The sequence below is a fragment of the Labrus bergylta genome, chromosome 17 (genome assembly GCF_963930695.1).
Source record: "Labrus bergylta chromosome 17, fLabBer1.1, whole genome shotgun sequence".
Taxonomy (NCBI): domain Eukaryota; kingdom Metazoa; phylum Chordata; class Actinopteri; order Labriformes; family Labridae; genus Labrus; species Labrus bergylta.
This window is the reverse complement of record NC_089211.1, coordinates 18,841,169-18,856,441: the sequence shown is the minus strand read 5'-3', so window position 1 is coordinate 18,856,441 and position 15,273 is coordinate 18,841,169. Positions and strand designations below refer to the sequence as shown.

Genomic DNA, 15,273 nt, shown 5'->3' with positions numbered 1-15,273 from the left:
ACCAATTTAAAACAGATCATTGATTCGGGGGTAAAAAAAAAAAGGACTCTAAAGACAAGCTTGTGTGCGGTTATCTTTCACAAGCAAGAGCGTTCAGGCTGATTTCATTTAGCACATGTGAATCCCATGCTTCCAATGAATGTGGGGAAAAAAGACAAAGAACGTCTTGAAGGGAGCTCAGTCACCCAGCTGATAAAACTGAGACAAATGTAGACAAAAATGTGACAAAAATAGACTAATTAGCCTCAAGTAAACTTCACAGCCCATGAAAGCGTCATGTGCTCAGAGATTTGTATACTTCGATACTTATGTAATTTCAATGGCTACACCAGGATCAAAAAGGAAGAAAAGACTGCCTTACAACACACACAACCTCTAACCTGAGGGAAAGTCAGCGGCATGCAGCCTGTGGTTTAATGATTTGTCTGCAGCTGGTGAATGATCACACAGCAATATCCTGTTAAAGCCAGTTCTCCAGGCCCCCCCCCCCCCCCCCCCCCCCCCTCGAGGGTCTGACTGACATGATTCTGGCCTCCCCCGGTGACACTGAAGCGCCAGCCAGCGATCATATTGACAAGACCAGAGTGGCCGCCCCCCCCCCGCCCCCCGTGCCTTGTATGACCCAGCCAAGGACCTGTAGAATCAAACTCGATGAGGCAGAAGAATGACTTATTGAGGCCGCTGGGGAAGGGATGTCACAGCCCGGGCAGTTTGGTGGAGCGCTGAGCGAAGCGGAGGGGAGAGGCGAGGCGGGACGGGGCAGTTAATGTCGCTAATGAAAGCTGTGGAAAACAAATTTAGAAAACACAACAGCTGGGTTTTGGGACAAGCCCAATGGCTGGCATGTTCAGAAATTCCAAAGTAATCATGCAATGTAAACTACGTCTGTATGTAATGTGAGGGGCGTTTACTCTTCTGTGAGGAGTATCAATGATCCATGAATTTACTTAACCTCCCTTTATGACAAGTGCAAGAGCAGGTGGGAAACTTCTACTTCTATGATCGTTTTCACAATCAAATAAATTGTATTCTGTTTATCCCAGGTCATGTCCTCAACTGCTTTCTCACACACAGAAATCCTTTTTGCTTGAGTGTTTACAAGAAAAAATCATCTCCAATGTGCGAACACACACATTTTTCACATTTTTCACAAGACATAACAACTGACCAATAGGCTTTTTAAAAAATAGGTGCAAAGTTTTAGCCCAACATCAAACTTAAACTTGAAAATTACCTTGGACTAATAATAAATATTTTGCTAATATGAAACAATTTCATAGATCGACAGAAATTATCTTTTTAAAATGCAAAGCTGTATGCGGTTCAACTGTGAACATTATCTTTTCATTCTGCTCTGTTTGGACAAAATGATCGAGACATTTGACAAGATTTAACATTCTGTGACTTTTTAAAATGGACCAAACCTTAAATTGACCGAGAAACTAGTCATCAGATTGATCAGTGGTTTAAAACAGCAAATACACGTGGCAACCAATCGGTTTATAAGTTTGCGATGTAAGTGTATGAGGAAACTCTTGGGATTTGAGGATCTTGACTAAACAAGCAGCTTGGATTATAACCTCATATTGGTGTTCAAAACAGTAGCAGGTTAATAGTCTGTTTATATGCAAACCAATGATGGGACCGCAGCTCTCATCTGAAGCTTACACAGAATAAATGAAGCCCTTTGAAGGCTTTGTCTGCATTTCACTTTAAAAAAAAAAAAAGGTAAGAAGGCCAAGAGAAGAGAAGGACTACGGTGATGATAGTGTGGTTTGAATTATACTGCACGGAGCCAAGAGAGCCACTAACAGAGCCAAGAGTTCAGTTAGCCAGGCCAGAGGGCAAATTGTGAGACAGAAAGCAGCTCCATAACTCCTTATTACTCCCTCCGGTCCACACAAGACAAACTAAGACTAGACAAGCATGCAGGTGAAAGGTTTATGAGCATCCTCTGATGAGCTCCAGCTGCACTACACTGCCCTCCTGTCCTGGCACAAGTCATTCTCCAGGCTGAAGAACTCCAAAAAAAAAAAAAACACACACCCTAAGAGGCAAAACAGTGCACGCTGCAGGTCTGTATGCTCCATCCAGCCTTCATATAAACGGTGGTTACGTGTCAATAAAAACGCCTTTGTTGTTGCAGTGAAAGAGCACCCTTGATTTATGCATGCCAAGGGTAGAAACCCCTCAATGACCTCCGGGTGCCAGAATGGCATTTTGAAAGTGCAAGGCGAGTTTAATCTTTAAAAAGATTGGTGTGAGCACGGGCTGGTGAACCAGTAATATTATATTCACGTGTTCTGCAGCCGCTTCAAGGACAAGACAGCGACTGCAGGCACACAGTCGTCCGCTTACATCTTCATTTTGTTCCCCCCTTTTCGGAGTGAAAACATCGCGTCACAGTAATTAAAACGTTTAAATGAGCCAACCAAGGCGTGGAGAAAGTGTAAGCGAACATTGTGTGCGAAATGAAATACGTTTAAAACAAAGCAAATATGTCTTTCTTTCTTTTCTTGGCGTAGTGGGAGTTTAGACTTCAGTGCAACAAGTGCAGCTGAGCTTCAAGTCCGCGACAGCACGCATGAACACGACCAGCAGGGACACACGCAGTCTGAAATAACTTAGCAAAAAAAAAAAAAAAAAAGTCCCGATAATGCTTTCAAAAAGAAAGTAGAGGTTATATAATTTAGCACCCAAGTTAAACCGTGTTGTTTACTCACCGTGGGGACGTTTTTTCCCTCTTTGGCCCGGTGTGTACGGAGATGAGCGTACGTCGTTGCAGGAGCAGCAGCAGCAGCGTGACAAAGTTTGGTTAGTGGCGCTCTCTCTCTCTCTCTCTCTCTCTCTCTCTCTCTCTCTCTCTCTCTCTCTCTCAGCTCAGCATGGCGGCTGGGGCCAGGGACTGGATTCAAACCTCTCCGGGCTGTGATATCAACAGACAGGGGGGGGGGGGGGGGGAGCAGTGTGCAAGGGGGGGAGGCGACGGCAAGTGAAAGACCAGAAGTGGAAGAAGTAGCTCAGACTTTGAACTCTATTTTTTAAGCATCAATATTGCAAAGTAAAAAAAAAAAAAAAAAAAAAAAGATAATAAAAACAACAAACAAATGTTATAGGAGAAGTCACACATGTAAAACTTCACGTGCAAGTAAAAACATTCAGATTTAATAACTGTGGCTGGGATGCCCTAATTTAAGACGTGTTATCTTAATAAGGATGAAATTATATTTTTGTTATTTATTAGAATCTGCTTAGCTACATCTAAAGTCAATAAATAAATGTGTTGCAAAAAAATGCAAAAGTACAAATCTGAAATGCATTGGAGCAGAGGTATAAGGAAGCACACAAACGAAATGCTCATGTTATGCACAAGTAGCCTACCTATGAATTATCCTTGCAACAATCCATGCAATGAATTACTTAATACCCCTAAAGAGACCCACATATCTTTAAAAAAAAAAAAAAAAAATAGTCTCTTTAGGCAGCTTCAACCTGGACTGAATCATTTTTTTCTTCCCTCTTAATAATATACTTGCTTATACTTTTCTTAGACAATCCATTTGATAAAGCTTGTATGATGTCAAAAGGGAGGGAATTATGAATTATTTGTGATCTACCTAGTAGTATTTTAAAGTTTTTGAATTAATAACACAACATACTATAAGCTACATTCATCCAAAATTGGGCCTCCTGCACAATGAGGCATTCAAATGTCTGACTTCTACTCTTAAAAGTGTGATGCATTAATATAGAAACCTTCAAACACAGGCCTATATAAGCCTATGTACAGTTAAGATAAGTTGTGGAAGTCACCTCTTCTTTCATTCGATTACAAAATCTAAACATTGTTATTGTGAAAGTATATTAACAGAAAAGTCATGCACATTGCTCTTGACTTTTCCTTGCTTATATTTTAAATGCAGTTCTTCTTGTGGAGTATTTATACATTGTGGGGATGATTCTTCCACCATCAACAAACCATAGATTTGTGTTAAAGCAGGACGTCAATGCACAAAAAAACGGACACCTTTTTAGTTGTTTTAGTTCAACAAAATATCAGTTTAACCCCTCAACAACATACCGTAAGTGCAATCCTCCAATGCCAACTCCTTGTCAGCCCACAAATTTCCAGCAATGTGACGGAGGTTATGACCTTTCTGTCCTCTGTGGTGCCTGTACAGCCCAGTTGTAGAGTTAGTTACCTCTAATACTGGCTACGAGGTCTCGTTTAGGTGAGGCCAGTGGGTTGAAAAGGTCACTGCTGGAGGTCAGAGTTTACATAACATTTTGCTAAAGGAGAAGTGAATCAAAAACACAGTGGAGGAAAGACAGGCTGAGCCTTGTCTCATTGTGCAGGCCAGAGGAGGAGGGAGAGGGGGCTTTCCACAGCACTGCGGGGCGAATACAATACCATCTTTGAGTGAAAGACAGATTGCTGCTGCTGGTGGAAAATAGAATAGCATTTCAGTCTACCTCTGTGGCTGCTTTGTGGGTTCACCAAGAAACAACTGTCGAGAAATTACCTGCCCACTTGAGCAGCAATAAGTCTATAATTTCCCTTTTCTTCATTAAGGAAGATGTATGCCGCATTCCTAAACATGACAATACTTCCAGGTATCATTGGCTATACTACAAATTGTTTATTTTCATGTGGGCCTCTGGTGATCTGAGAGCTTAGAGTTGAAGGCTGGCTGGAGTTAAAAGGGGACGCTAAGTGCTGCCTGAAATGAATACGAAAAGCAGCTGGGTTTATCTTCACTCACGCTTTGACATGTGCTGCTAAGAGAAAACAGGTGACCGAGGAATGTGCGCTGAAACCCAAACGTAATACTGGAGCTCAAATGATTTGTAGCCACTTAGGCAGTTCTTCCTTTTAAAAGATATATTTATTGCAATTATATGATGTCTTTATGATGAATTTCTTCCTTTTTGTAAGTTTCTCTCGTCTTGTGTGTCCCTTGCTCTTAGTTTGTCTCTCTGCATGGGCACAGTCTGTATAAAAATGACATTTAAAGGTGTAATCGAGTCATTTTCAAAGAGGGAGGACAAACAGACAGACACAGAGGAGGTAATTTGAATGCTGCTCCTGATAAATGTATCAACTGAAGACCAAAATGTAAAATGAATAGGGGCAGAAAGTTTCTCTCTCTCTCTCTCTCTCTCTCTCTCTTATACACACACACACACACAATAGACAAGAAGGTAATAGAGTAAGGTGTGGATTTCAAGTGTAAGTATATATGATCTTCATGCCTGAGCTCTTCAGACACAGCAGTTGGATATATTTAGAGTCCCTAGCTGTGTGTATCTATGCTACAAGGCAGACCACAATTATTCACAACACTGAAAGAGCCACCACTGGTCTGAGATCAGTCAAGAGGAGAGTGTGTATGTGTTTGTGTTCACTGGTACGAGGACAGGATTTACAGTTGAATGGTCAGAGGTCATGGACCAGTCATATAAAAAAGTAAATGCGGTTAACCCCTGAGTTAAGACAAATTACCCTTTTAGAGACTTTCACGCTAAAGTCGTCAAAGTTTTAATACACAGATACTTCTGTGGCTCATAATTACCAGGATAAGTTCAACATTGAAAAAGAAGTAAAGTCTTACTGCCAATAAAGGGTTAAAGAGGGGTGTCTTAAAGGCTGTCAGTGATGCCCTAACATTCATATAAGGCCAGTCACCTAAAAATGTCTTCCCTGTTTTCCAAAACTGAAGTATAGTGTAATGAGCAGAACCGCCACAACTAACAACAAGACAGGAAATTGGTGCAGAATTATTTTCTGCGGGCTATAGTTTAAATTTTAAACACCTGCTACTGTTGTTGAGCAGCTACCTTGAATGTGATTAAATACAGGCAGTTCAAGTTATACACGAGAAAAGTCTTATTCAACAAATAATTGTATACCTTTACTGACAGAGGTGGCAGCTTTTTCTTGTGTTGCCTCACCTTCTTTGCACTGACATGCATGAGTCATGACACATTTCATATTTAACCTAGATTATTTATTAGCTTACATATTTCCCCACAAAACAAGTTAGTTTAATACATAAACTTTTGCCAGCTTTTATGGCTTTGGGGAAATTAAAGGTGGACTTACACCCTTGTAAAGAAGCAGGAGACTGCCATCTAGCGGAGATGACGAACACACTCATTTAAAGAACCGTCAGGTAGGTTACCCTCTCACTTGTCCTGAATCTACTTCAGGTTCAATTGAAAAAAAAAAGTTTTTGCGTCTGTGAAATCTTTTTATATTATGTCATATTATAATTTTTTTAAGAAGCTGCAATAGGGGAATTTGGTCTGATTTCAATGGCAATCCCACCTTGCAAACTCAAGAAAGTAATTAATTGCGCCCCCCGGTGGTCAAGTGGAGTTGGTACAGTTCCCTTAAGTGCAATGTTTTCTTTCTGCGATATTACTGAACTCGAGGGGCATCGGGGGGGGGTTAGGGAAACCTACCTGATTGGGACCATACATGAGACCTCTTTGGCAAAGCACTGCCTACTGACCTGTCTGCAGAGGGACCAGTAGATAAAGATCATAGACTGTAAATATTAAGATATTGTGCTTGTGTGTATATTTCAGTGTGTGTGTTGCATGATTACAGAGTGTAAAAAACAGAATTTCCCCTTGTGGGAATCAATAAAGTAAATCTTAATCTTAAATAGGATAGGATAGGATAATACTTTATTGATCCCCAGAGGGGAAATTCGGGTGTTACAGCAGCACAGACAAGAAAGCTAAAAAATACACATTAAACAGAATAGATAAGATAAATAAAAAAAATAATAAAAATAAAAATAAAAATAAAAATAAATATAAATATAAAAAATAAAAAATAAAAAATAAAAAATAAAAAATAAAAAATAAAAAATAATAATAAAAAATAAAAATAAAAACAGGGGGTATATACAGTACAAAATAAATGATGAAGTTAACTGAGGGGAATTGAGACAGTAAATCTTAATCTTAATAAAGATTAAAATGTAACCCTGCCTATGCTCCTCGATTGATGTCAGACATTGTCTACACGTGGATAAATCTGGAGTATAATCATTTCTGAATACCTCACCAGTACACGACTTGTCTTATTTTATCTGCTTCATGGATTTAGCTGAAGCAGGAAAATTAAAATCCAGGGATGTATAAAAGCTTGTTTCTGAGGGGCGGGGCTTACAGCTCCATGCTCCAATCACTCTTTCCGATGCTTACCACGTGCCTCACCTTGCCCAATAGTGAGCCGCGGATTATCCAGTTCACCCTGAGTTTGCCGCACCCAAAGGTGGATGACGGTGAAATGGGGCGGAGCGACCCAGCGACGAAAAGGGACAGGGAGATAAACCCACTGTGAAACCACCAGGGTCGGGGATAAAAAACAGAGGAAAACCCGCACGTCCTGCGTTCGCCCTAGCGCCGTTTTATAAACCAAACACGTCATCGAAAAAGAGGGTAAGCGCTGAAATAATAATATATTTTTTTGCATTATATCTTTTTATCTCCCCACGTACAGTAAGACACATGTGGGGGGGTTTATTTGATTGTTTTGTGCCCTGTGGTGCCTCTGGTTGTGTTGCTGTATGGCGAGCTCTCACGTTGCGGAGTCTGCAAAGAGGAGGCGTTGTGTGTTGCTTTACTGCATATCAAACGACTATTTTTTTGTTGTTGCTTTTTTTTTTTTTGGTGCGATTAAATGAACGCAACCTCCGCCCAGACGGTTTCCTGTGTTGAACAACAACAACATTTGCAGCCCAGGTTTTGGCCCCAACTATGGTTAGCCTGCTACCGAGTGAGCAGGCCTGTGCATGCATTATTATGCACTTCCCCAGGCGCTCAGTTACTGGAGCTTTCTTTTTTTTTTTATTTCTTTTTTTTTTTAAATATTTAAACGGATTTGGGAGCTGCTCAAAACGATTTATGTCGTTTTTCTTGAACTGGGTCGGACTGTTTGTACTCTGGGAGTGTCGTGAAGCAGAGGAAGTGTAGGGGCTGTGATGGGGCAGTTTCCTGTTAGACAGATAGCACCATGTCCTGCATGATAATAACTATGTGCAATTAATATTTGGTAGTCACTGCATCCGCTAGAGTATGTTTTTTAATCATAATTAAAGGGTGGGGGGGTTCAGATGTGAGAGTTGCAAAGTTATTATTGTTTTTAGTGCATACGAGAGAAAAAAAAAAACCTACAGATTACTGCTGAACATTGTTGTACGACTTGCATGGGACATTAATGTAAATATTATTCACAATGGTAGTGCAAAATGCCACAGAATAATGTCCTAACATTAATGACTACCTAATTGATGATGGAGTTGATGCATAATGTTTCAGCAACATGAATTAATCACCCATGAAGAAAAAGTAAAAATACAATATATATATATGCATAAGTTGTTGCTGCTTTTCTGGCATAGTCAATGATTGTCCTTAAGATTTGTACTTTTTGCCACACTATATTATTCATTTCTCATAATTTCCCTACATTGAAAGCCCTAAAGATTGTTTATAGCAGTGGATGAACTAATTGACTGACATATAGGTTGCAGCCCTGTAGTAGGCGTAATGTGAGGCAATAATAACATACAAGTTGTTTAATTTGGAGTACATAACTATTTCTCAAGTCCACTTTGAAGCCCCTCCCCCCCTCCAGTCCATACTGTATGAGGTTTTGCAGCGCCAAACTGCCAACACAAATTGCCTGTGAGTGTGTTAAGGGATGGTAACTCCCTGGATTTGGTCATTCTGTTAGAATGAGTGAAATTCCCAAAGGAGGGAGCTTAGCTCTGACAGTCTGACTACGTGTTGCCACCCTCCACAAGCTCTACACTACGACACACACACACACACACACACACACACACACACACACACACACACACACACACAGATAGACACTCACTCCAGATACTGAGCTCTGAGTGTTTGTTTTACTCCCACTCCCCACGCCCACACCCTTGACTGCACTGCAGCTGAAAATGTGTTCCTCATTTCAAGTCCATTCTCTATTTCACTCTTCTCTTCCTTCCTCCCCATATGTGGTCACTTAGCAGGGTTTCAGCAGACCTTTTTCCAGTTAAAAAATGTGAAAATAGTCTTTTTTGAACTTTCACTGACACCACAGAGGTCACTTAAGATCATGTCAATATATGTATCTATGTTTGGGTCAAGTAGTTAGCCAGCATAATGCATTAAAGATGCACATACAATAGTACAGGCTACAGATTGAGACCAGGGAGGGCTGTGTTGTGTCAGATCTTCCAGCAGTCGGTCCAAACATGCAACAGACAGATAACCCCTAAGCTGAAGTACTCACATGCTACCACTGCAGCGTGTGACCTGACCTTGTTGGTAGTCAATAATAGATAATACCTTTCCCATGCCTTTACATCCCCTGATATCCAAATTATGCAGTATATGTTTGGTTAGTCCAGAGAGCTGTTTTTCTTAACTCTAATTAAACTTGTACGTGGATTTTCAACCTAATCAACTCAAGTACGATTTATCTCGTTTTAGGGGTTTTTGTTGCTCCAGAAATCTATCTGGGAGAAAGGCACATTAATCATAATTTGGAGTCATGTTTTAGATATTTAGCCGCTGCTTTCTCTGATTGTCTGCTAGCTGGCTGCTAACTTTGGCTGACTATCCCTGACGGAGGGAGGAGGGAGGGGGGGGGGCGGGGCGTGTATTGAGAGGGGTCTCTATATCAATGCTTCCTGTAGTTCGACAATAACGAAGAACACATTGAACCAAAAACACGATGAAGCAGTCACATGCACCTAGGTCGTACTGGTTGCTTGAAAACAGTCTAACGTCACCTGTCGGAGGATATAAATGTCACCTTCCCCCTCCCACTCACTAATGGTTAATATTCCTGAATGTTTCCTGCTGTGATCTCACATCAGCTCACACCTACTTCACAAGGGAAAAAAAGGGGTTATGTCAGTGTCAGAGTTGAAAGATCTGGCCAGTTGCATTCACACATGCAGCCCGCAATGAAAAAAAAATCAGGAAGTTATCAGGAGTTTTATCCAAGTATGAAAGCGCCGTGTGTCGTCTAGTGCCATTAAGGTTGTGTACAGTGAGTTTACAAAGCTGAATACAGCTCCCCTCTGACAGTTGAGACGATGTTGTTCGAGCTTGGAGAGCGAGCCCAAACGGTAAACATTTCTAGTTGGACAGGTAAAAAAAAGAGGTTAAACTGGCTTTGGCTTCATTAAAACAGATGGGATGCTGCAGATCATTTATAATAATCATAATGTAATCGGGTCATTAGTCTTTTTGTGTTCAGCACTATTGTCTTTAAAAAAAAGTTTACATATTGTTATTAGACAAATTGCTCTGAGATGACTGTAAATAACAAGACAATTTCATTTCATCACAGTCTCTCTGTTGACGCATGCGTGCCTCAGACTCCTTCTGTTTCCAGGAAAGATCATAAATTGGCTAAAGTGTTAATACCTAGAAACTGCACTATGTGATGAAATGACAGCGTGGAAAGTAAATGTAATCTAGGGGTAGTGGGTGCAAGAGTCTTCTTGACAACTGCAAAAGTGGTTTTGAAGAACAAATGTGTTCCCACCATCAGGCTAATTGGGCTGTTTTTTTCAGGCTCATCAGTGTCTGGTCTAGAAAGGGAAATTACTGATTAAAAAAAATATATATGGCAGCCGATTGAATGAATGTAGAACTAGAAAGAAAACGGACCTTGTCTTTGTTCGATGTGCATTGAGTGTGGACTAATTAAAGAAAAGAAAGGCTTCAATCTTTAACAAATATCAGATTTTTAAGAATATGCACTTTAAGCATACACTGTGAACAGCTTATCATGTTCTGTAATATTGGAAAAATATGCCTCAATATTTATAGAACTTTGATAGGACAGTCTTGGTCGAGCTCAGGTGAGCTTGACATTGAAGCCATTTTAAGAAGTGACTTCAGGCTTAAGAAATTGTGATGTGTTTTTTATGGTATTTTATGCTTTTAATGGACCAAATGGATTATAGACTAAAGGATAATTTGAGCTGCTTGTAAAAAATGATCATCAGTTGCATCCTGCTGGATATGCGTCTGTGTTTGCTGATTTAAATATGTGGAAGTGGAACATGTTTGGGATAGTCTCAAACGTAGCCAACAAGCCAAGAATATGTTAATTTGAGTTTTGTAAAAAATGTATTTCTATGAATTAAAATGTACTTGTTGCAGCTGATGAGGTATGATATTCATACTGAGTAAGATAATGGCGCGGAGATAACGACTTAAAAATGGAGCTTCATGATCTGCGTTTTTGTTTCTGCTTTACTTGGTCGATGTACTTTCAGCTGTGAGGTCAGCACTTGTTTTGTTGCCTCCTCAACACTACTCTACTCTTGTCTGCTAGCAGCTCATGATGTTGATAACACGACAACTACGACACTGTGTATGTCAATTACTGTCGGCTGCACAGGACCGTTTAGAGGGCCTGTGCTGAAATGTCATCTAATGCATTCCTACCCGTCAAAGTAGTTAGGGTATCCACCCACCCCCCCACACACACACACTAAAAGCAGTTGCTGGTGGATTCTTAGTCCTCAGTCGTGATAGGCATCCAGCTCAGAGATATAAAGAGACTTGTCTGAGTGCTTGTAAAACTGTACACAAACTGATACAGAAAGACCAGCAGGACATTGAGACCATTTTTGACACCATGATGATCTTTTCACTGCATGTTGTGTGATTGGCATATTCTTGGAGCACTCTAAATGGACCGTTTTCTCTTTTGGAGAGCTTAGTCATGCTGACAGAGCTGCATTTAATCTACGCTTCCGTCTCTTCAAAAAGAAAGCTTTGAAAAATACAGTTAAGTCTACCTTTCTCTTTTCCAGCGTCTGTGTAGAATGAAAACACATATTAGGCTGTGTCATAGCAAGTTCAAACATCAGCTGATTCAGTTTTCTAAAAGGAATTGTGACCCCTTTTTTTAAATATTCCTGTTTGAGTGCACACGTTCTCTGTCCTTCTAGACATTAAAGTGAAATATTTCATTAAAGAGCCCTTTTGTGAAAGCACACATTTGAAAGCACATATTTGTTCCAATTTTGACATATTAACAAGATTTTTTCCACTTAAGCAAATAGTTTTAATTGATTACCAGCTTTGGTCTTAATTAGGGAGGATCCTTGACTAATTTCCTCGTTGATTAAACAGAAATTTAAAGTCAGACTAACTGACTAATCTAAAGGTAAGAACACACAAAAAAGTAGTAAAAAAAAAGCTGTCTGACAGTAAACACCGTCAAATTGGTTTGTTGTGGCTAACATTAATAGTGCTAGCACCACCAGCCTTCGGTCCGCCTTCAAAATACTCCCGGACTGCACTACTCCTACAAGATATTATGCATTCACTGTGCTTGTTTACATCCAGGTAGTAGAGCTAGAAGAGAAGGCCCATTAGCCTAGTCTACAACAAAGAGACAGATGGCTGTGTTAGAGCTTGAGCAGGGTCAACATATAACAATATAAATATTTAATGTAATTGACTAATTCTATCCATGGTGATGACCGTTAACCATTCAGTCACATCTCTAATCTTAATAGAGAGATATAATGAGAGATCTGTTAATGCAGCAGCACAATGAACATCTATAGCACAGTTAGCTAAAGTGTCCTCTGGGAGGTTTTGTAGAAGGTGTTGTGTTTCATCCCCAGGCTGCTGTTTCCTGTTCTTGACCTTTTTTTTTTTTCTTCTTCTAGCAAATCTAAAACGCTTGATTATCACATTTACAAATCCAAAAGTCCTCTTATTTCTCACACATTTAATAATCTGCTATATAAATATGCTGCTTGATTCATCATCAAATCTCTTTCCAGTTGCTTAGAGACGCTTGGATGAATATAGATCAAGGGTTCTCCACATCCACTGTGAAAATGTCTGTAGACGTAGCAGCTTTTGCTGTGCATAAGCTGCTAAATGTTCTATGTAGCCCTGTCCATTGGTGCTAAAGAAAATGTCCGACAATGTGGCACTTACTGTCAGTCAGAGCTGGTTGATAGCAGACTTCTTTTTAATTGACATTTATTTTCAGCATGTTGGGGTCAACTATGTTCTCTTTCTTGTGATGAACAAAGTACATTATCAAACATTTAAGAAGTAAAGTTTCTGCTCTGATATTTGTTTTTTTTTTCCATACAACTCTGTCCCTCAAGGCAACATCTTGTGTTGTTTAAAGAAGATAAACCCCTTTATGCTTTGTCCTTGAGTGATAGTCTTGTCAGAAGAAAAAGTGCAGAGAAGGAGCAGATTCTGACAGTAAAGCTGCTCAAAATTCCCCAAAATGTGCAGGGTGGTGCACGAGTTTCAGCTCCAGGCACTCCCTTGGACAAAGTACTTTCCAATGAATATATTTTGGCTAGGGGATACAAGCTGACACGAGATGTTCCATTTGTACAATTAATTGATTATTTAATGTTCCCTTTGTTTTTTTTGAAAAAGTGAAACACTTTCTGGTTATTGTGATTGGACTGGATTGTGACTTTTGTATAGAAATGACTCAACCTCTCGTTGATGCACAGTGACATTTCCAGAGTGGAGTTTTTAGTACCATCCTGACAGAGGATAAGTGATTTTATAAAACAGGAAGAAAAAAAACAGTTCCCCTGACCTTCACATCATTAGATAAATGCTCCTTTAAATACAGAATTTGCTTCCAACTCGACTCTTGTGCTATTTAAAGTTCAGGGACTGTTGTCTTATGAGAAATGCATGCGCAATCTTCCACTGTTTTCCTGACATGTTTTGATTCTGATGTGAAATGATTTTGATGGTGTGTGTGTGTGTCTTGTGACACTGACTGGCTTGCATTGTGATTTGAGGCCTACAGCTGCTCTTGCATAACAGTAATCTGAAAAAAGGCTGCCCTGTGTTTCCATGGTAATGTGTTTGGTTTCCATAGCGATTGCACTCTCAACAGGAGTGGAGGCTAGCCGAGCCCCTGCGACACCATATCTGAAGAGATAAGAAGTAAGGGGTGGGCCTGTTGTTGTGAGATGACAACATTCTGCATCGATGGAGCCACTTCCTGCAGCTACAGCCGTTGTTATTGCTACACTGTCCATTAGAAATAAACACGTTTGTGGACGGTGTCGAGTACTGCCCAGCTGGATTTTGTCAGCTGACATTTGTGGTCAGACAGAGTGCAGCAGGAAATAGGTTAGTTCAAACAAATGCTCCTCGAAAAAGCTGTGAAATTGATCAGCTTTACTGTACCTTCATCAATGCACATCACAGCAGAATGTATTCCCTGTGATCGTCTCCTTGCTTTGTTTACTGACATTTAGGTGGTTATTCTGCAAAAGAATAGATGTTAGAACATCTGCATAGATCATTTCTTCACACCATCTTGTATCCTCCCTCCTGCTTTTTCTGCTCTTCTTTTCTCCTTCTTCTAGTTTTAGAAATACTTTTAACGACATTCTTACTGTTCAGTCTCGCTGTATGCGGGTGTTAGATCATTTGGTAGTGTTCACTGCAGTGCTGGAGTCTGTCGGGATTGATGGCAGCTACGAGACATTTAAAGGATCAGGTTACACATTGTTGCAGTGGTTGGCATACCTTTTTTTTATAAACCTTTTTGAAATGCCTTTTTTGGCCAAGAAACCTCTAAATGGCACGATACAACTGTGCGCTTTCTGAGCCGGCTATTCAAAAGTCTAATTACTGAATCAGTAACTGTGGGCTTATTTCTCCCCCACTGAAAAGCAAAAAACTTGGCGAGAGTCTAAAAACTAAGATTATAAACTTGTTTTTCTTGATGATTAAAGTCATTGTTGGCTCTGTGTTTACTCTGTTACTTTCTTAAAACAAAATCTATTTTTTTAAGTTCCACTGTTAGTTATGTTATTTATTTATATATATATATATAAAAAGCATTGGACCATGAGTGAGCAGTTTTGTAATGTGTGGTCAGTTCTCAACAAAGACTGGACTTCCTCTGGAATAAATGCAAAAAAAACCTAGTATTTCCAGACACTGTACATTTTCATCTCAAAGTTATTATCTGTGAACAGAACAGGGCACTGATGTATCATGAAAAAGCTGACCACTCTCTCCCTGATTGATGATCTGAGTCCTTATCGATACTTTTCTTTTAATTTGGTGGAAAGACGGGACGGCAACGCCACTTTAACAGAACTGGTATACCGTGTTATACTTCTGGGAAAACAAACACATTTCTCATCCAATCAAATGTATTCAAGATCACGTTTTCTTTATCTTGATGTTATCTTTGAACATATC

General features: G+C 39.9%; 2 protein-coding genes across 6 annotated transcripts in view; one reads left to right on the top strand and one right to left on the bottom strand.

The window, feature by feature from the left end:
• The window catches only part of sema4d (sema domain, immunoglobulin domain (Ig), transmembrane domain (TM) and short cytoplasmic domain, (semaphorin) 4D), a 45,201-nt gene extending 42,316 nt beyond the window's left edge, over window positions 1-2,885 (bottom strand). For all 5 annotated transcript variants that reach the window (XM_065965548.1, XM_065965546.1, XM_065965550.1 and 2 more), the window contains exon 1: window positions 2,724-2,885. The gene's annotated coding sequence lies outside the window, so the exon portion shown is untranslated. The remainder of the gene's footprint in view (window positions 1-2,723) is intronic.
• Window positions 2,886-7,295: 4,410 nt separating this feature from the next.
• add1 (adducin 1 (alpha)) overlaps window positions 7,296-15,273 on the top strand; it is a 31,043-nt gene continuing 23,065 nt past the window's right edge. The window contains exon 1 of the mRNA XM_065965530.1: window positions 7,296-7,455. The gene's annotated coding sequence lies outside the window, so the exon portion shown is untranslated. The remainder of the gene's footprint in view (window positions 7,456-15,273) is intronic.